The following is a 20,552-nucleotide window of genomic DNA, read 5'->3' as shown; positions in this document are numbered from 1 at the left end:
GACAAACTTTGACGTTGGGCTATACAATATGACCCACGGTTTGAAAAAAGTAAAATCAATAGATGTCATTGAGGCAATTAACTGTTTTATTAAAATAGGTATTTTAGTCTCCATTTTGGAGCTGGGCCTCTGGTGCCTCATTACTATGTCTCTGAGAAATATGGCAGTTACTAGGGAAATGCAGAAACCACACATATGAGCTATCTTTTATTATATCTTATTTTTAAAGTGTTTGGATAAAGATTTAATTTGGGAAATGAGGGAGAAAATCATTTGGAGGTTTTCCCCTTTATACAGATTTTTTAATTATTATTTTGAATCTTGATGGCTTCAAATTAACTTTCATCTCAGTTTAATGATGTGGTATCTGGATTGATAAAGTGAACTTCACCCTGGGTTTTTCTTTTTGTTTGTTTTTTGTTTTTCATTTTCTGCCCAGATCTAAAAACTCAAGGTTTCCAGTCTGTATGCTTATGACTACATGCGTATCAGCCACTTTCTTCCCTGACTTAATATATGGGAAGCACAGATGCAGTCGTCCATTTCAGCTCTGCAGACTTTTTCTGCATGAGTAATAACAACGTATTAACGAAGATGGTGATGACAAGGATCAAGAAGAATCTACAATGAGCTCTCAGTCCCTAGTAGAACTGTTGCAGTCTCAGCAGCCAGTTTCCATTATACTAATACCTGATAATGCAGTGATGTTTAGGGGAAGGTGCCACAGGGCATTCTGAGTCTGACCTGTGGGTATAGCACAGGGCCTGGCAGAGACACTGTCTGACTATCTCCTTAATGAATGTCACTGGAATGAAAGCTGGAGAAGAGAGAAGGAAGAGGTTTCCTTGAAATCACACTTCCAAGATGTAATGGGAATACAGCTGGTAGTGGATGAGATTGCTTTAGGTAGTATGCAGACAGCACTAAATTAACATTCTAGTCACATCGGATAGGAAGTTCTTTTTAGTCAAATCTTCTAGTTAAGTAAAGGAGAAAGTTAAAATTGTGCTATCATCCTTTATCCCCTTTAGTAAAAAGAGACTACGGGAACAATGTTTAGCAGGAATTTTGTAACCTTGAATTGTTTTGTAACTTTCTGAATTCATTTGAAGATGACCTACATATGTGTCACCATTTTTCTATGTATAATGAATACTATGTAAAGTGTTTTATAATATTCAAATAACAACTTGAAGTACTAAATTATAGGTAGTATATGTGAATGTGAACAGTAGAATAAAATGACATTGATTCAATCAATCTAAGGAGGGACCTAAAATTTTATAATAGTCTGTTTTTAAATAGGTACTAACAGGTAATGCTCACGCACTCTGCACTGTATGTTGAGCAGTGCTACCCAGAAGACTGGTCCGCAGAGCAGCTGCATGAAAATCAGCCAGAACTTGTGAAACGTACGAACTCATGGTCCCTAACTCACTCAGATCTTTCCTACCACTCACACTCAATCTCTCATGTTTGAGACCTTTTGTTTTAAGAAACATAAAGAAGGGGATCAAGATGACAGAGGGGTATGGAACTCACTTCCTTCCACAAATTTTAATGCATAAAAAATAGATCCACCTGTGAAGCAATCCTTGCAGAAGACGTACTGAAAGTCTGCAGGAAGCCTCATACAACCTAGGCTACAACTGAGACCCCCAGATAACCAGGTAAGATAAAGGGGAGAGGGAGGAAAGGAATCTGGACAGGATCTGCCTGGGAGAGAACTGGGGAAATATTTCCTCATCCTGGGAACTTCCTTCACTGGCGGGGAGGTCTGCCAGGACAGAGGAGCTTCAGAGGCAAGTGCAGAAGCTGCCCTATACACCAAAGGATGAAAAGAGCCCAGCACTGTCGGTCTGATGCCTCTCCACACTTCCCCGCCCCAGAGACACACCTGTTGCCGTGCCCAGCTACTCAGTGCTGAGACCAGCGCTTCAGCAGACAGACCAGGGGAGGGGACTTGGTCTGGCTACACAGCCAGCCTGAGGGCCTGGGGTGTGCACGGAACCGTGTGAGTCTGCTACAGGAGCCACGCTGTCGACAGAAGGCAGGGATGGGGTGTGGGTCCAGCGGAACAGCACCATTATCAGCTTGCTCACGGTGGGGCAGGAGCCAGGTGCAGCAAGTATAGCAAACAATGGGTGTGAACACTTGGAGGTGGGGCTGGTCCAAATTACTAGCATTCCCAAGCTGGGCACAGGAACCAGCTTCTGCAGGTTTTCATGCCAGTGGCTTTGTGAGGACACACGCTCGTCCAAGCCAATGAGGGCACCCCCACCCCCACCCCACCCCCCGCCATGGAAGCGGGCACAGAGGACAGGCCAGCAATGGTGGTCTTGGTTGGCATGCACACCCGGTGGCAGGTGGCATCACAGAACCGCATTTACTAGCAAAACAACTATTGGGGAGAATATGCAGTCGCTTCTTTCCCAGAAGGAGCCCTCCTGTCCTGTCCATCTCACAGCTCAGCTTAAAACTGTGCTTGAAACTTGTGCAACAACTGGGCAAAAGATTCTGCCCCCAGCAGGGTGGTGACAACCACAAAGAAGAGCTCCTGCCCCAGGTTCGTTGCAAGCACCGGTCACCATGACCCTGGCCACACCCGCGAGCAAGGGAATAAGGGCCAGCGCACCCTGAGGAATACGTGGCAAGCATCCACACTGAAAACAGTGCTTGCACCAAAAGTCTGGGCTCATACAGTCTCAGTTCAGTTCAGTTCAGTTGCTCAGTCGTGTCGAACTCTTTGCGACCCCATGAATCGCAGCATGCCAGGCCTCCCTGTCCATCACCAACTCCTGGAGTTCACTCAGACTCAACGTCCATCAAGTCAGTGATGCCATCCAGCCATCTCATCCTTTGTCGTCCCCTTCTCCTCCTGCCCCCAATCCCTCCCAGCATCAGAGTCTTTTCCAATGAGTCAACTCTTCACATGAGGTGGCCAAAGTACTGGATTTTCAGCTTTAGTATCATTCCCTCCAAAGAAATCCCGGGGCTGACCTCCTTCAGAATGGACTGGTTGGATCTCCTTGCAGTCCAAGGGACTCTCAAGAGTCTTTTCCAACACCACAGTTCAAAAGCATCAATTCTTCAGCGCTCAGCCTTCTTCACAGTCCAACTCTCACATCCATACATGACCACTGGGAAAACCATAGCCTTGACTAGACGGACCTTTGTTGGCAAAGTAATGTCTTTGAATATGCTTTTGAATATGCTATCTAGGTTGGTCATAACTTTTCTTCCAAGGAGTAAGCGTCTTAATTTCATGGCTGCAGTCACCATCTGCAGTGATTCTACACAGGGTCAAAAAAAAAAAAAAGCTTTTCCTCACAGGGGATTGAGACACAAAGTCAAGAGATTCCCAGAATAACAGGCAAGTTTGGCCTTGGAGAATAAAATGAAGCAGGGCAAAGGCTAAGGAATTTGTCAAGAGAATACTCTGGTCATAGCAAACACCCTTTCCCAACAACACAAGAGAGAACTGTACAAGTGGACGTCACCAGATGGTCAACACCGAAATCAGACCGATTATGTTATCTGTAGCCACAGATGGAGAAGCTCTATGCAGCCAGTGAAAACAAGACCGGGAGCTGACTGTGGCTATACCATGCAAGAAGGCAAAGTAGTTGTCTGAGGAGGCCTTACAAATAGTGGAGAAAAGAAGAGAAGGGAAAGGCAAGGGACAAAGGGAAAGATATGATCAACTGAATACAGAGTTCCAGAGAGTAACCAGGAAAGATAAGAAAGTCTTCATAAGTGAACAATCCAAAGAAATAGAGGAAAACTATATAATGAGAAAGAACAGTGATCTCGTCAAGAAAACTGGAGATACCAAGGGAATACTTCATGCAAATATGGGCACGATAAAGGACAGAAATGGCAAGGATCTAAGAAGCAGAAGAAATTAAGAAGTGGAAAAAATACACAGCAGAACTGTACAAAAAAGCTCTTAATGACCAGATAACCATGATGGTGTGATCACTCACCTAGAGCCAGACATCCTGGAGTGTGAAGTCAAGTGGACATTAGGAAGCATTACTATGAACAAAGCTAGTGGAGGTGATGGAATTCCAGGAGAAAAGGAAATTTTCTAATTTCCTTTAGGATTGACTGGTTTGATTTCCTTGCTGTCCACGGAACTCTCAAGAGTCTTGTCCAACACCACAGTTCAAAAGCATCAGTTCTTCGGTGCTCAGCCTTCTTTATGGTCCAACTCTCACATCCATATATGACTTCTGGAAAAACCATAGCTTTGACTAGACAGACTTTTGTCAGTAAAATAATGTCTCTCCTTTTTAATACACTGTCTAGATTTGTCAAAGCTTTTCTTCCAAGGAGCAAGCGTCTATTTGCCATGACTTGATGGGACTGGGTACCATGCCTGTGACTTTTACCTCTAAACAAACTCAAGCTTAATGACCACATCAGGGAAAAATAATTAATAACTTCTATATGCCTATTCATAGGGCTTAGTTGGTGTTCAGTCACTAAATTATGTCCATCTCTTTGTGACCCCATGGACTGCAGCACTCCAGGCTCCTCTGTCCTTCACTATCTCCTGGAATTTGCTCAGATTCATGGCCATTGAGTTGGTGATGCTATTTAACTATCTCATTCTCTGTTCCCCCAGCTTCTTCTTTTGGCTTCAGCCTTTCCCAGCATCAGGATCTTTTCCAATGAGTAGGATCTTTGCATCAGGTGGCCAAAGATGTGGAGCTTCACCTTCAGCCTAAGTCCTTTCAACAAATATTCAGGGTTGAGTTCCTTTAGGATTGACTGATTGGGTCTCTTTACAGTCCAAGAGACTCTCAGAGTCTTCTCCAACACCACAGTTCAAAGGCATCAATTCTTTGGCTCTCAGCCCTATTTATGGTTCGATCCATACATGGGAACTGGAAAAACCATGTGCGTGCTTGCTAAGTCACTTCAGTTGTATCCAACTCCTTGCAACCTCATGGACTGTATCCCCCTAGGCTCCTCTGTCCATGGGAATCTCCAGGCAAAGATACTGGAGTGGGTTGCCATTTCCTCCTCCAGCAGATCTTCCTGACCCAGGGATCAAACCTGCGTCTCTATGTCTCTGCCATAGCTTTGACTATACAGAACTTAGTTGATGAAATGATGTCTCTGCTTTTTAATACATTGTCTAGGTTTGTCATAGCTTTCCTTCCAAGGAGCAAGTGTCTTCTAATTTCATGGCTGCAGTTACCATCCCAGGTGATTCTGGAGCTTAAGAAAATAAAATCCATCACTGCTTCCAATTTTTCCCCTTCTATTTGCCATGAAGTGACAAAAATGGACGCTATGATTCTATTTTTCATGAGACTAACCATTTATTATTTTGCTATCTACTGTTGGTCTTATTTTGAATGTCGATATTAATTCAATATAGGGAAGGAAGAGATAAATTTTATATTCAGAGTGAAAATGTGACACTTATTCTTGTGTATTTCAAATGGTAAACCATAGTTTATTACTTAAGAAAATAGTTTAATGTAAAAAAATTACAGGGCAGATGGTTGTCTTGAACTATGGCTCAGGAATGTGTTGTCTTCCTTGTTCTTCCTTTAAAGATAATCTTAAATGTTTATAAAAGGTGATAACCTGATTCTTTCTGCTTCCAAACTAAAGGGAGAAAATTCTGCCATATAAGATGGGAGATGGAAGAACTTTTGTACAATGAGGCTTCTATGATAATGGATTTTTTTTCCCCAAAGGGAAATAATGAAATTTTTTCCTTGGAATTTTTAATAAGAAGTCTGCCATATCCTAAATTATGTGGGGGAAAACCTCTATTGAAATGCCTCTAGGAGTCATACTTAGCAATATTTAGAGTAAACATTTCCCCAAATTGTGTTTCATTAATGTGATTTCCAATGTTTTGTTTCTCTGTGTATGATGTAGGTCCAATAACAAAATAACATTCAGTCACTGTGGTAGTGTTACCTGAGGAATTTGGATGATCAACAAGAGAAAAAGAGAAGAAAAATCTAAGTACAACTCATTGGATGTTTACAATCATGTGTCATTTTCTAAAATGACTTGAACCTGTCTGTAGCCTAGTTTCTTTATCAGTTTCTTTATATGTGTGTATATACATTTATATACTGTGAATACCCTTTCTCTGCTAGAGAGGGCTTATTTTACTGGTGAAATTTTAAAAATACTTGACTACATAGTTATACTTCTTTTTCTTTATTTTTCCACAAAAATTCACCCAATATCCATAATTTGGGCAGGAGGGTATCCTATATCAAGGGCATATATTTATGATCTTAGTTCATTAACAAAAAGTTAAGTTGTATTACAATCATAAAAGTGAATAGTGAATGAAGCTACAGCTCCAAACTCTTAAGTAGTTATTGCTCTTATTAGCTCACAGTAAACCAACATCAGTTTCTTCTGCTAATGTTTTCTTAATACTAACAATAATGACATTGTGCCATTGGTCTTTCACTTCACTGATCTAGTCATGATTTGTAATAACTGTGACCCTTTTCCACTTAGGTTATCTATTTCAATAGAGCTTGTTTCTGTACAGACAGTAGGAAGTGAAGAATTTGCATGTATATATATAGGCAGAAAGAGAAAGATGAGGAAATGAAAGCCTTTCAGGAAAGTGGAAATTTTTATGAAAATCCCTAGGGCATTTTAAAAAAAAACTATTGTAAACAACCTTTGTGAATCATCCAACTTCAGTGTTAGCTGTTTTTCAAGAAATATTTTAAGATGAGGGTCCTGAACATTTAGAATCAGATGACACACTCTTTATCATTTTTTCTCACTCCTCTGAGTAAACCAAGAGTATTTCAAGGCTATTGCTCTTCAGTTAGGCTTCACACCCACGGCATTATGATTCAGGGCCATGAGCACTATAATTGGAGTTTGGATTCTAGCCCTGACTTGGTCCAGCAGTGTGACCTTGGACATTTCCTTAATTCATATACGTTATTTAACTCTCTGAAGTTGCCTAAAATTTCTACCACTAGGGATTACAGAATATTGCATTTAACATGAATTCATAAGTCCAAACTTATCATCTAGAAGGAAAAGGAAAAAAAATTTGCCTGCTCTGGGCTCTCCTGTATCACTTTGGGTCGCCTTATTGGATGAGAAATTGAAATATCAATAACATCAGATATGCAGATGACACCATCCTAATGGCAGAAAGCAAAGAGGAACTAAAGAGCCTCTTGACGAAGGTGAAAGAGGAGAGTGAAAAAGCTGGCTTAAAACTCAACATTCAAAAACAAAAATCATGGCATCTGGTCCCGTCACTTCATGGCAAATAGATGGGGAAAGAGTGAAAACAGCAATAGACTTTATTTTCTTGGGCTCCAAAATCACTGAAGGGGAAAAATTGGAAGCAGTGGTGGATTTTATTTTCTTAAGCTCCAGAATCACCTGGGATGGTAACTGCAGCCATGAAATTAAAAGACACTTGCTCCTTAGAAGAGAAGCCATGATGAACCTAGACAGTGTATTAAAAAGCAGAGACATCCCTTTGTCAACAAAGGTTTGTCTCATCAAAGCAATGGTTTTTCCAGTGGTTAGGTATGGATGTGAGAGTCGGACTATAAAGAAAGCCGAGCATGGAAGAATTGATGCTTTTGAACTGTGGTGTTGGAGAAGACTCTTGAGAGTCCCTTGGACAGCACGGAGATCAAGCCAGTCCATCCTAAACGAAATCAGTCTTGAATATTCACTGGAAGGACTGATACTGAAGCTGAAACTCCAATACTTTGGCCACCTGATGTGAAGAGCTGACTCATTTGAAAACATCCTGACTGGGAAAGATTGAAGGCAAGAGAAGAAGGGGACAACAGAGGATGAGGTGGTTGGATGGCATCACTGACTTTAAGTAAGCGCCAGGAGTTGGTGACGGACAGGGAGACCAGTGTGCTGCAGTCCATGGCGTCACAAAGAGTTAGAAACAACTGAGCAACTGACAACAAATTGGGTGAGAAAGCATAGAAAGCTCCACTGTGAGGTATGAAAACAAAGACACAGTTGATTGAGATTGAGTGTATCATGCTTGCCTCTTTTCCCCAAGGCCAGAGTTGACTGAGAAAACTGGGAGCAACATGACTTGAGGACAGGTGATTGAGGGACGGAAAAGAACAATTGTTCAAAAGTGTCACCAAGAAACTAGGAGAAAGACGCTGCCCTGATACTACCAATAATATTCTGGAGTGAGTATTACATCTGAGGTTGCATAAGGAAAAAAGGAAGGTTAAATATGAAAGTATGGAAAACATAAGAATTATACCTTTTTTTTTTTGTAACACATTTTGTAACACATTGACATTGTGGGAAAAGTGCAGATGACTGCTCACTATAGATAAGCATATCATTTGAGGTTAAATGATTTTAAACTTTTAAAATCTGGCTTAGGCAAAAGTGCCATTAACATTTAAAATCTGTAGAAATTGCATTATGGTTTTGAAAGTTTCATTTGTTTCTCAAGATGTATACCAATGGCGTTTAAATTTGGGAATTTCTGTGTCATTCAAATGTGTACTTCTGCAGTTGTGAAAAGTATCAAGTTTTACAATCTGTGGTTTGTACTTGCTAGATAAATCTTAAATTGCATATTTTTAAAATCAGTGTTGCATTGCAGACAGATTCTTTCCCTTCTGAGCCACCAGGGAAGCCCCAAGAATACTGGAGTGGGTAGCTATTCCTTTCTGCACGGAATCTTCCCAACCCAGGGATCGAGCCTGGGCCTCCCACATTGCAGGATTCTTTCCCATCTGAGCCACCAGGGAAGCTCCAGAATACTGGAGTGAGTAGCCTATCCCTTCTCCAGGGGAACTTCCCAACCAAGGAATCAACCCGGGGTTTCCGGCATTGCAGGCAGATGCTTTACCCGCTGAGCTACCAGAAAAGCCCCTGCTGATGGTTGTTCAACAGCTAATTGTGATTTTCGTGCTCTCACAGGAGGAGACGAGCACATGACCTTCTACTCCACTATCTTGAACCAGAAGTCTGTTTCATTCTGTTTCGAATAGCTGAGTAATGCTCCATTTTATATATATACACCACTTCTTTATCCATTAGTCTGTCAGTGGACATTTATGTCGTCCCCATGTCTTGGCTACTGTAAACAGTGCTGCAATGAACATTGGGGTGCATGTATATTTTCGGGCCATGTTTCTTCCTGGATATATGCCCAGGAGTGGGATTGCAGGGTCATGTGGTAGCTCTATTTTTAGTTTAAGGAACCTCTGTACTGTTTTCCAGAGTGGAAATGCCCATCATCAGTGCAGGAGGGTTCCCTTCTCTCCACACCCTCTCCAGCATTTGTTGTTTGTGGATTTTTTGATGATAGCCATTCTGACCGGTATGAGATGATATCTCATTGCAGTTTTAATTTGCATTTCTCTAATAATTTCTCTAATTTAATTTGCATTTCTCTAATAGCGGTTTTGAACATTTTTTCATGTGCCTATTGGCCATCTGTTTGTCCTCTTCAGAGAAATATCTACTCAGGTCCTCTGCTCAGTTTTTGAGTGGGTTGATTGTTTTGATGCTATTATGTGTCATAAGCTGTTTGTAAATTTTGGAATCTAATCCCTTATCAGTCACATCATTTGCAAATGTTTTCTCCCAATCTGTAGGTTGTCTTTTTGTTTTGTTTATTGTTTCCTTTGCTGTGCAAAAGCTTTTGAGTTTAAGTGGGTCTCATTTTGTGTGTTTTGTGTGTGTGTGTGTGTGTTTTGCTTTTATTTACATTATTCTGGGAGATGGATTGTAAAAGGTGTTGCTGTGATTAGTTTTTCTAGGTGTTTTTTCTTCCCTTCCTATTTTCTTCTCTTCTCTTTTGATAACTATCTTTAGAGTTGTGTTTGGTTTGCTCTGTGTGTGTGAGGGTATCTATTGTGGATTTTTGGTTTGCAGTTAGCATGAGGTTTAGATATAGTAGTATATAAGCAAGATTGCGTTATAATTTGTTGGTCTCAATTTCAAATAATTTCTAATAACCTGCAATTTCTAATACTCTCCTTTTCTAATGATTTCTGGGTTTGATATCATATTTGTGTGGGGGTGATTTTCTACATTGACTGTATCCTTGCCTTTACCAGTGAGCTTTCCCATTCATGATTTCTTCATCCAGTTGTGGCCTTTTCTTTTCTACTTAGATAAATTCCCTTAGCATTTTTTGTAAAGCTTTAGTTTTTGTAAAGCTTTGGTTTAGTGGTGCTGAATTCTCTTAGCTTTTGCTTATCTGTAAAACTTTTGATTTTTCCATTGAATCTGAATGAGAGCCTTGCTGGGCAATGTTTGTTGTAGATTTTCCCTTTAATCACTTTAAATACATTGTGTCACTCCCTTCAGGCCTGCAGAGATTTGCTGAAAAAGCAACTGATAATCTTATGGGGATTCCCTCGTTTGCTATTTGTTGCTTTTCCCTTGTTGGTTTTAATATTTTTATTTTTGAGTCTAATTTTTATTGATGTGATTAATATGTGTCTGGGCATGTTCCTCTGTGGATTTACCCTGTAGGGAACTCTGTGCACTTTCTGAACTTGAGTGAGCATTTCCATGCTCATTTTGGCAAGTTACTGGCTATTATCTCTTCAAATATTAACGGTTTCCCGGGTCCTTTATCTCTCTTTTCCTTCTGAGACACCTATAATGTGGATGTTGGCACATTTAATGTTGTCCCAGAGGTCTCGTAACTGTCCCTATTTCTCTTCATTCTTTTTCTTTACCTTGTTCTGCAATAGTGATTTCTACCATCCTGTTCTCCTGGTCACCTTCGTTCTTCTGCTTCAGTTATTCTGCTATTGACTCCTTCTAGTGCGTTTCTTATTGATTGTGCTGTTCACCTCTGTCGTTCTTTAAATCTTTCAGTCTCGTTAAATAGTCTTTGTATCGTCTTGGTCTATGTTTCCATTTGTTTCCTGAGACCTTGTATCATCTGTATTATCATTACTCTGAGTTCATTTCCAGGTAGACTGCCTATCTCCACTTCACTTAGCTTTTCTTCAGGGGTTTTATCTTTTTCCTTCTTCTGGAATGTATTTCTCTTTTATCTCGCTTTGTCTAACTTTCTGGGTCTGCGGTCTCCATTTCTAAGGCTGCAGGTTTACGGCTCTCACTCTGGTGTCTGTCTCCTGGTGGGTTAGGCTGGTCTGGGGGCTTTTGCAGGCTTCCTGGTGGGAGAGACTGATGCCTGCCCCCTGGTGGGTGGAGCTATGTGTGTCCCTCTGTGGGCAAAGCCATGTCGGTGGGTGTGTGGAGAGGGCGCTGTGCACTCAGGGTGACTTTGGACAGCCTCTTGCTGAGAGGTGGTGGGTCTGTGTTGGTTGTCTGAGCTGAGGCACCCCAGCACTGGAGGCTGCAGGCTCCTGGGTAGGGTCAGACCTCAGTGCCAAAATGATGGCCTCTGAGAGAGCTCACACTGATGAATATCCCCCGGAGCCTCTGCCACTCCTGTTCTTGCCCCCACAGTGAGCAGCAGCTGACCCTGCCTCCCCAGGAGACCCTCCACAACCCACAAATATGTCTGGCCCAGATTCCCGTGGAGTCACTGCTTTGCCTGGGTCCCAGTGCACATGAAACCTCTCCACTTTTGGAGAGTGGAGTCTCTCTTCCCCTAGTCCTTGCAGCTCCTGCACTTGAGCCCCGCTGGCCTTAGAAGCCGAAAGCTCCGGGGCCTCCTCCTCTCAACATCACACCCCCAGGCTGGAGAGCCTGCCGTGGGACTCAGCACTCAGTCCTACGAGAGAAACTCTATGATATAGCATTTTCCAGTTTGTGGGTTGCCCACCCAGCAGGTATGGGATTTGACTGTATCACAAAACTTCCCCTCCTACCACCTCGTTGCAGGTTCTTCTTCATCTGTGGATGTAGACCTTTTTGGTAGGTTCCAGTGTTTTCTGTCACTGCCTGTTCAGCAGGCACTTGTGATATCAGTGTTTTGGTTGCAGGAGGTAAGCCCAGGCATTCTCCTCTGCCATCTAGTTGCCTGTCGGCACATTTTCGATGAATGAGTCAAAGTGACAGGGTATTTCTGCCATTTGTAAAGAAACCACCTTTATTTTCAAGCTAAGGACTGTCTCAGAACACTTTTTAACCCTTCCAGACTTTTGGTTGTTTTTGTTTCCTTTCCAGTTCAAGTTCCTTTTGAATAATCTGCAAGTAATTCTCACGTGGCAAAACTAATATTCTGAGTTAAGTTTCATTTAAAACATGACATTTTGGCTATATCAAAAGCATTTTGCCTTTTCAAAAGGATTTCCATTTGTGATGGATTTAAAAAAAAAAAAAAAGGAGTCAGCAAAGGGGACTGCAATGGGCCTGAAAGGCAAAAGGAAAATCAAGAGAGTACACTACTGATGAAGCCAAGGACAGAGTTTCAAAGAGTAGAGAGAGTAGTTACAGACAGCAAAGAACCGGGAAGGTCGTCACTTGCAGCCCATTCTCACCGGCCTACTTCATCTCCCCTCTCTCATCTCTTCTTCTGGGCCTGAAAATACAGTCTGTTCTCCCCTAGCTACTAGTCCCCTCTTTCCTTTCAAAGGAGTGTTATCAAAATAGAAAGGAAACTGAACTGCAACAGCATATACGACAGAGCTTTGGAATCTGTAAAACACGGTGTACGTGGTGAAGCCTCTTGGTCTAGATGACTCATTCATGTCAGTAGAACAGTTATTACGACACAGGTCGGAGGTGACAGGTGGGACCCAGCACTTCAGCAGGGGAGTTATTGCATCTGTGATATTTTATCAGCAAATTCTTCAGAGTTTATTATTCACACTGCCTGTATTTCGTCACCAGTGATTTACTCCTACTTCTTACTTTCTGGCCTTCAGTTTCTCCTTCTACCTTTACTGCCCTTGAGCTGCTAAGATGGTACAAGGAGTCATTTCAAGCACTCAGACTTTAGAAGAACAGGTACACAAGATGGCAGCAGAGGTGAAAATCAAGAGAAAATTTAGCGTCATGGCCAGGCCTCTATGACTAATGCCAGCAGTGCCAGAGCCCGAAATCAGTTTATCCCTGAGAAAAAATTAAAGGTCAGAGATAATAAGGACAAAAGGGATTCCTTATTATTAGTGGTGATGGTGTAATATTTAATAGGCAGGGGGGAATGTAGAACTATACAACTTCGGTCTGGCCGCCTTCTTTGTAGTCAATTAAAAAGATCTTCGGTGAAAAGTTCCAACGTCTGAAAAGATAAAGTGAGCACATCTAAGAGTGAACTGAAGTTCATTTGAATAGGTGAGGAATGCGAAGATCATTTAGCTATTTTCAATGTCCCCATTAAATACTTTCCAGAGCACTGAAAGGGATTGTCAGTGTCAGCAAAGGACCGCTGGCAATCTTTGAAAACCTACAGAGAATGGGAGAGATGCAAGATACGTGGATACACACGTGCCCTAATTTAAGAACAAAAAAAACAATGTCTTCTAGAAACAGGTTGGGGAGGTTGCTGTGATTCCCAGTAGCACTCTCTGCTGGTCACCAAAGAAGGAAATCAGCGGCTTCCCACCAGAGCTGGTTGAATACATGCATTTACCTCTGTTCCCAAAACCCATAGAAATATTTTTAAAAGGGTAAATATTTAGAAAAATTTTTAGAAAATTCAGAAGGGAGTTATTGATAGTCAACCCAAATAGTGAGAAATTTCTGGGAAATACTGATGCTAAAATACAATGCAATAAGCAATTCGCAAGTCCCGACTTATGAAAAAGAACTTCAAAAATACAAGCTGTCCCAGCAGAATTCTGCAAAAGCCTTGTAATCAAAATAAGCAGAAGCTGGCAGGAAGAAGAGAGTCCTGGCCAGGGGCCAGGTAACTAGCAAAGACAGAGCTCTGTTGCCCTAGGCTGTGAATTGTGAGTTGTTTTTTGTTTTTTTTACGCAAGAGGCTTTCAAAATGGACAACATATCCAGAGACTCAGGGCTTTGTCACAGACTAAAGAGAGCCTCATAGCCTTGAGACAAGCCATTTCCACATCTTAAATGAAAGCCCACCTTCCTGCCACATGTGCCCACTTAAGTCAAAGCTGATTTAGTCCAAACCTGACCTTCCAGTCAAGCCAATAAGAATTCTTACTCCGCAGCCACCAAGTTAGGGTTTTGTCTACAAATACAATCAACCAACCGTCACTGAAGAAGATGGAAATAAAAGCACCAAACTCAGTGAATAAATCTAACCCCAGAGGATACACAATATAGGAATATGCAGCAAAAAAAATGCTAAAATAAGCATGTTAGTATCTTCGGAGAGATTCTAAGGGGTTCTGAACCTTTTAAAAAATGAAATATGGATGACTACTAAGCACATCAGAAGGTTATTTAAGATTATCCAAATTAGAATGAGATCTGTAAAAAAGAGGGGAAAGGGGAAGCAGTGATCACTCCAAGCCAGCATGAACTCACAAACCACAAGTCACGCTTGAGTTAGCTCACTTCCTTTTCTGAGACGTCATAGACTGCTGGGACTGGGGAACGCTGGCCGCACACCTGTCTGCAGTCTAGCAAGCTACTAAACACAATTTTTTTAGACACAATACCCTGAAAACAAATTATATCCTATGTCTCCTTGTTGATGAGGAGGGCATGGCAACCCACCCCAGTATTCCTGCCTGGAGAATCCCACGGACAGAGGAGCCTGGCGGGCACAGTCCATAGGGTTACAAAGAGTCGGACACACCTGAAGCGACTTAGCACACAAGCACGCATCCTTGTTGATAGCTGCTGCTGCTGCTAAGTCACTTCAGTCATCTCCGACTCTGTGCAACCCCATAGACAGCAGCCCACCAGGCTCCTCCGTCCCTGGGATTTTCCAGGCAAGAGTACTGGAGTGGGGTGCCATTGCCTTCTCCGCTTGTTGATAGAGGAGCAAGCTAATAGAAGTTTGTGTTCACCTACTAGGAAAGTAAAAGTGAAATCATGTCCAACTCTTTGCAACCCAGTGGACTGTAGCCTACCAGGCCCCTCTGTCCATGGGATTTTCCAGGCAATAGTACTGGAGTGGATTGCCATTTCCTTCTCCAGGGGATCTTCCCGGGCTTGAACCCAGGTCTCCCGCATTGTAGACAGACGCTTTACCATCTGAGCCACCAGGGAAGTCCACGTCTACTATGGAAACCTCTAATTATTTTTTTCCTCTAGATTGTAAACTTCTTGAGAGAAGGAACCATTTTTCTATATTGTATTCAATCTATCCCAATTGCCTACAGTATATTTAGAAAAATGGCAGATTCTCAATAAATGTGTATTGAATGATAATTAAGTTTAATGGTAGCTAACTCAAAACTTAAGTGTAAAATTATGCATCAGATGACAAAGGAATAGCTAGCTTCTCAGTTCATTGAGGAACTGAAGGAAAGTTACACGGCTCAAAATAGCCTGGAGTTAAAACTCCCCTCTGGGTCCTCCCCACCATTCTATGCAAAACAAAGAATTCTCTCACCCAAAGGAAAAAAAAAATGGACATTAAGGTTGATTACGCCCAGCTCCCAGCCAGTCCAGCCTCTGGCCGATCTCCAGAATTCCTTGCCCCAGCCATTTAAGAGAGAAGTACTCAGAACAACCTTGGAGAAGAACAGGCCCCGTTAAGACAGCAGATTTCCACATATATGCCTAAATATACTTACTCTTTTCTTGGGTTAGTGTGGCAGCTCACTAATCTGACTGCTGCCCCTTCTTGCCTCATTAAAGGTGATCTGTTCCTATAAAGTGCCGGTGTGGTTTTTTTTCCGAACCTCGCCTTCTGTAACTCCCTTAACCTACAGGAACAATATGGGGGTCTTAGCTAATTACCTACTGAGTGTTGTTGACACTGTGACATGATTGACCAGAAAGCTAAGAAAGAGCTACAGTAATGAACCAATAGTGAGGAACACAGGAGAGTTGTGGCAGATTGCATTTTCCAAAGATGACTGTAACAATAGCTCTAATCCCACAAGCTCTTTTCACAGTGTGACTGACTTTGGGCGCTCCTCCCACTGAGGAATAGGATCAATGTTGCCTCTCCTGGAAACTGAGTTAGTTTGTACTGTGGCAGCAATGCCATCTTGTGATTTCATAGGCTAGGTCATAAAAGGCAATACAGTTTCTGCCTGGTTCTCTCGGGACACTCGCTCTTGAAACCCAAGATGCTACATGGACAGTCCAATGAGGCCTCAGTTAACAGCCAAAGTAAACTGCCAAACGAGTGAGCAAGCTTAGAGATCAGTCCAGCCTTCACATCTTCCCAGCTGAGGTCCGAAAATTTGTGGAGAATACACAAACCTCCTTCTGTGCCATTTTCAAATCCTTGACCCACAGAATCTGTGAGCATAACAAAGTAGTTTCCTATGCCACTAGATTTGGGGTGGGTTTTTATACAGCTATCAGTAACTGGAAAAAGAAGAAAATGGATATGCAAGTTGTAATATATTTACTCAGTGGAACATTATGCTGCCACAATAAGAAGCTTCCCTATTGAAATAGAAAAAATGTTTATTATTATTTAATTACTCATTCAAGAAACACGTAGCCCCTGCTACATGCTAGGGGCAGTTCTGAGAATATAACACTGAACAAAACAAGGTCCCCACTCAGAGTTTCCTGCTTGGCCTGTGTCAGCTATTGTTCAGTCCTCAGCTCTCTTAGCTTTAACCACTGATGATATGCACAGAATTCTATCTTCAGTTTTGAATTCTACCTTGAGCTGCAGTCCCATGTATTTAAATGCTTACCTGGTCTCTTCAACTGAACATCCCACAGGCATTCCAAACAGCTAGTTAATACCTACACATTCTCAGCCAGCAACCTGGGAATCGCTGGCGGCTTCTCTTCCTCTCTCTCTCTTCCTCAGCACCTCCCTCCATTTGACAACTCCACCTCCACAATCGCAGAGCACGCCACGCTTACTCCTGTACCATCTGGACTCCTCCCTTTTTCCAGCCCATCACCATTGCCCAATTCATGTCATCATCATTTCTGCCCTGGGCGCCTTGGTATTCCCACCACCATTGCCTCAAGTTGACACTATACAATACTGTTATGCATTTTTTCATAATTTACAAATATTATTATGATATCTCCTCATTGAAAATCCCTAATGCTCTTTAGAATAAAGTCCAAGATTCTCATCATTGACAAAAAAATGGGTGGAAGTTGCATAACAATGTGCATAGTATATTTCTACTTGCATGAAATTACATATATAGAGAGAAAGAGTATAGAAGGATGCTCGGTAAAATATCAACAGTTGTAATCTCAGACTGAGAAGACTTTCAAGTGATTTTTACTTGTTTTACTTTTATATATTGTTATCATACAATACTTAAATCCTTTTCAAAAATAAAGTTTTCACTTCTGCAGAAAAAATAAAACATTAAAAACACTAAATAAAGAGACTTCACTGTCTCCTCTCGGCCTAGTCAGCTTTGCCATTTCTCCTCTTTATCCTCCTAGTCCTTACTGTACCCCTTGCCTCGTATTATACTGATTACTTGCATTCTCTCAGCACACTATGTTCTTTCAAGCATTCAAACATCCAGCGTCCTCTGCCTGGAAGGTGCTTCCCTCTATTCTTTGTTTGGCCTCTACTCACCCATCAAGGCTCAGCATCAGCTCTTACAGAGGCTTCTCATAACCAATTCTTTCTCCAAGTTCCTTTCTCAGCAGATACTTCCACTTATGACAACTGCTTCATGCCTGTCTGTTGGCCTCCATCTTCGCAGTGAATCCTACACACCAGGAATCCCCAGAACCCACTACAATGCTGGCACACTAAACGCATTCAATATAATGTCTGCTTCCTTTCCATCAGGGAAGCACTGTTGAGGAGGAAAACAGAGGGCAAGGTCAACGCTGTGGTATCCCACTCCCTGGATTCAAATTTCCAGTTCTGTCGCTCACCAGCTGTGGAACTCCAGAAAGGCTACTTCTTCTCCTTTCCATTCCTTAGCTGCCATATCTCCAAAGTGAAAATATTACTAACTACATCACAGAGTTGCTGTGAAGATTACGTCAAGTGGAAACAAGCTCCACATAGTGTAAGCATTTAATAAATGGCTGTTATTACTACTTCTGTCCTTCATTGACTGATAAGTTCTTTGAGAGCAGGGTTGTCTCTATTATAACTGTATCCCCAGAGTCCGGCATAAAATCGGTGTTCAATTAGTGTTTGGTGAGTATCTATGTTATCGTGTATATTCTTGAATTTTCTGAAGAATATTTTCCTTTTATTTAATGTCTCATTCATGATTGCTTTCTCCCTGAAATCAGTCCTCTGCTAAGAGCAGCAGGAGAGAGAGTCTGCAGTGTTGGAGGAAGGTGGTCAGAGAGCACCCAGACAATCAGTCCCCGGCCCCCAGCGCTGAGGACAGCTGGCCATGCCCTTTCCTGTCTGTCCTTCAAAATGTACTCCGTTTCCACACTTTCTGGTATACATCATATTTTCCAGACTTCAGACATGTCTCCCTCCATTCCTCTGTCTTTCCTCTTCTGCCCACACTCCACATCCTTGAAAATCAAGTACAAAAAAAAAAAAAAAAATCATACAAGAAGGTGCAGAGAACTCTAATTCAGCCCAGATTTTGAACCAAGACCTTACTTAGACAATTCAAAGTAAATAATCATTCATACAGAAACCCAGTGAAAGACCTCTAGTAAGTGGCTCACTGATTGGAAAAGAGGAAGCTAAGTATGCTCCTCAAGTTCTCGGTCATGATCACTTAAAGCACATTTGAAGAACAATTCTTGTGAATTTGCTGGAAGCATGAAATGAAATGACAGATGTGGAAGGGTTTTTAAAAAGTTCAGTTCAGTCCAGTTCAGTCGCTCAGTCATGTCCATCTCTTTGCAGCCCCATGAACCGCAGCAAGCCAGGCCTCCCTGTCTATCACCAACTACCAGAGCCCACCCAAACTCATGTCCATTGAGTCGGTGATGCCATCCAACCATCTCATCCTCTGCTGTCCCCTTCTCCTCCTGCCCTCAATCTTTCCCAGCATCAGGGTCTTTTCAAATGAGTCAGCTCCTCGCATTAAGTAGCCAAAGTACTGGAGTTTCAGCTTCAACATCAGACCCTCCAATGAACACCCAGGACTGTTCTCCTTTAAGATGGACTGGTTGGATCTCCTTGCAGTCCAAGGGACTCTCAAAAGTCTTCTCCAGCACCGCAGTTCAAAAGCATCAATTCTTCAGCGCTCTGCTTTCTTTATAGTCCAACTCTCACATCCATACATGACTACTAGAAAACCATAGCCTTGACTAGACAGACTTTTGTCAGCAAAGTAATGTCTCTGCTTTTTAATATGCTCTCTGCATTGGTCATAACTTTCCTTCCAAGGAGTAAGCATCTTTTAATTTCATGGTTGCATGAAATTTAAAAAGTTAATAGGCATAAATTATTATGTTAATTTTTGAGAATAAATTCTCCCTTTAATGTCTCCAGTAATAAAAATTGGCAAATTTTATGATCTCAATTTTACCAGTTACCAATGGCATTTTTCAAAGAACAAGAACAAAAAGATTTTAATTTGCATGGAAATCCAAAGACCTCAAATAGCCAAAGCAATCTTGAAAAATAAAAACAGAGCTGAAGGAATCAGGTTGCCTGACTTCAGACTATACTACAAAGCTACAGTGGTCAAAACAGTATGATACCAGCACCAAAAAAAGAATAAGAGATCAATGGAACAGAATAGAAAGCCCAGTAATAAACCCTTGCACCTACGGTCAATTAATCTACAACAAAACAGGCAAGAGCACACGACAGAAAAAAGACAGTCTCTTCAACAAGTGGCATTGGGGAAACTGGACAGACACATGCAAAATAATGAAATTAAAACATTCTCTAACACCATACACAAAAGTAAACTCAAAAGAGATTAAAGATCTAAATGTAAGACTGCTGCTGCTAAGCTGCTAAGTCACATCAGTCGTGTCCGACTCTGTGTGACCCCATAGACAGCAGCCCACCAGGCTCTGCTGTCCCTGGGATTCTCCAGGCAAGAACACTGGAGTGGGTTGCCATTTCCTTCTCCAATGCATGAAAGTGAAAAGTGAAAGGGAAGTCAGTCGTGTTTGACTCTTCCCAACCCCATGGAATGAAGCCTACCAGGCTCCTCCATCCATGGGATTTTCCAGGCAAGAGTACTGGAGTAGGTTGCCATTGCCTTCACCAATGTAAGACTGAATACTCCTAAGTTCCTAGAGGAAAATGTAGGTAGAACACTCTGACAAAAATTGCCACAATATCTTTTTGAATCTGTCTCCTAGAGTGATGAAAAGAAAGCCAAAAATAAACAAATGGGACCCTATTAAACTTAAAAGATTTTTCATAGCAAAGGAAACCATAAAACAAAAAGACAAACTATAGATGGAAGAAAATATTTGTAAACAATGCTATCAGTAAGGGATAAATCTCCAACGTATACAAATAGCTCATTCAGCTACTATCAAAACAAAACCAAACAAAAACAAAGAAACAAACAATGTAATCAAAAAATGGGTGGAAGGTCTAGAAAAACATTTCTCCAAAGTAGATATACAGATGACCATAAGGCACGTATAAAAAAGCTCAACATTGCTCGTTA

This window comes from Budorcas taxicolor, chromosome 14, assembly GCF_023091745.1.
Source record: "Budorcas taxicolor isolate Tak-1 chromosome 14, Takin1.1, whole genome shotgun sequence".
NCBI classification, from domain to species: Eukaryota; Metazoa; Chordata; class Mammalia; order Artiodactyla; family Bovidae; genus Budorcas; species Budorcas taxicolor.
Note: the sequence above shows the minus strand (reverse complement) of the source record.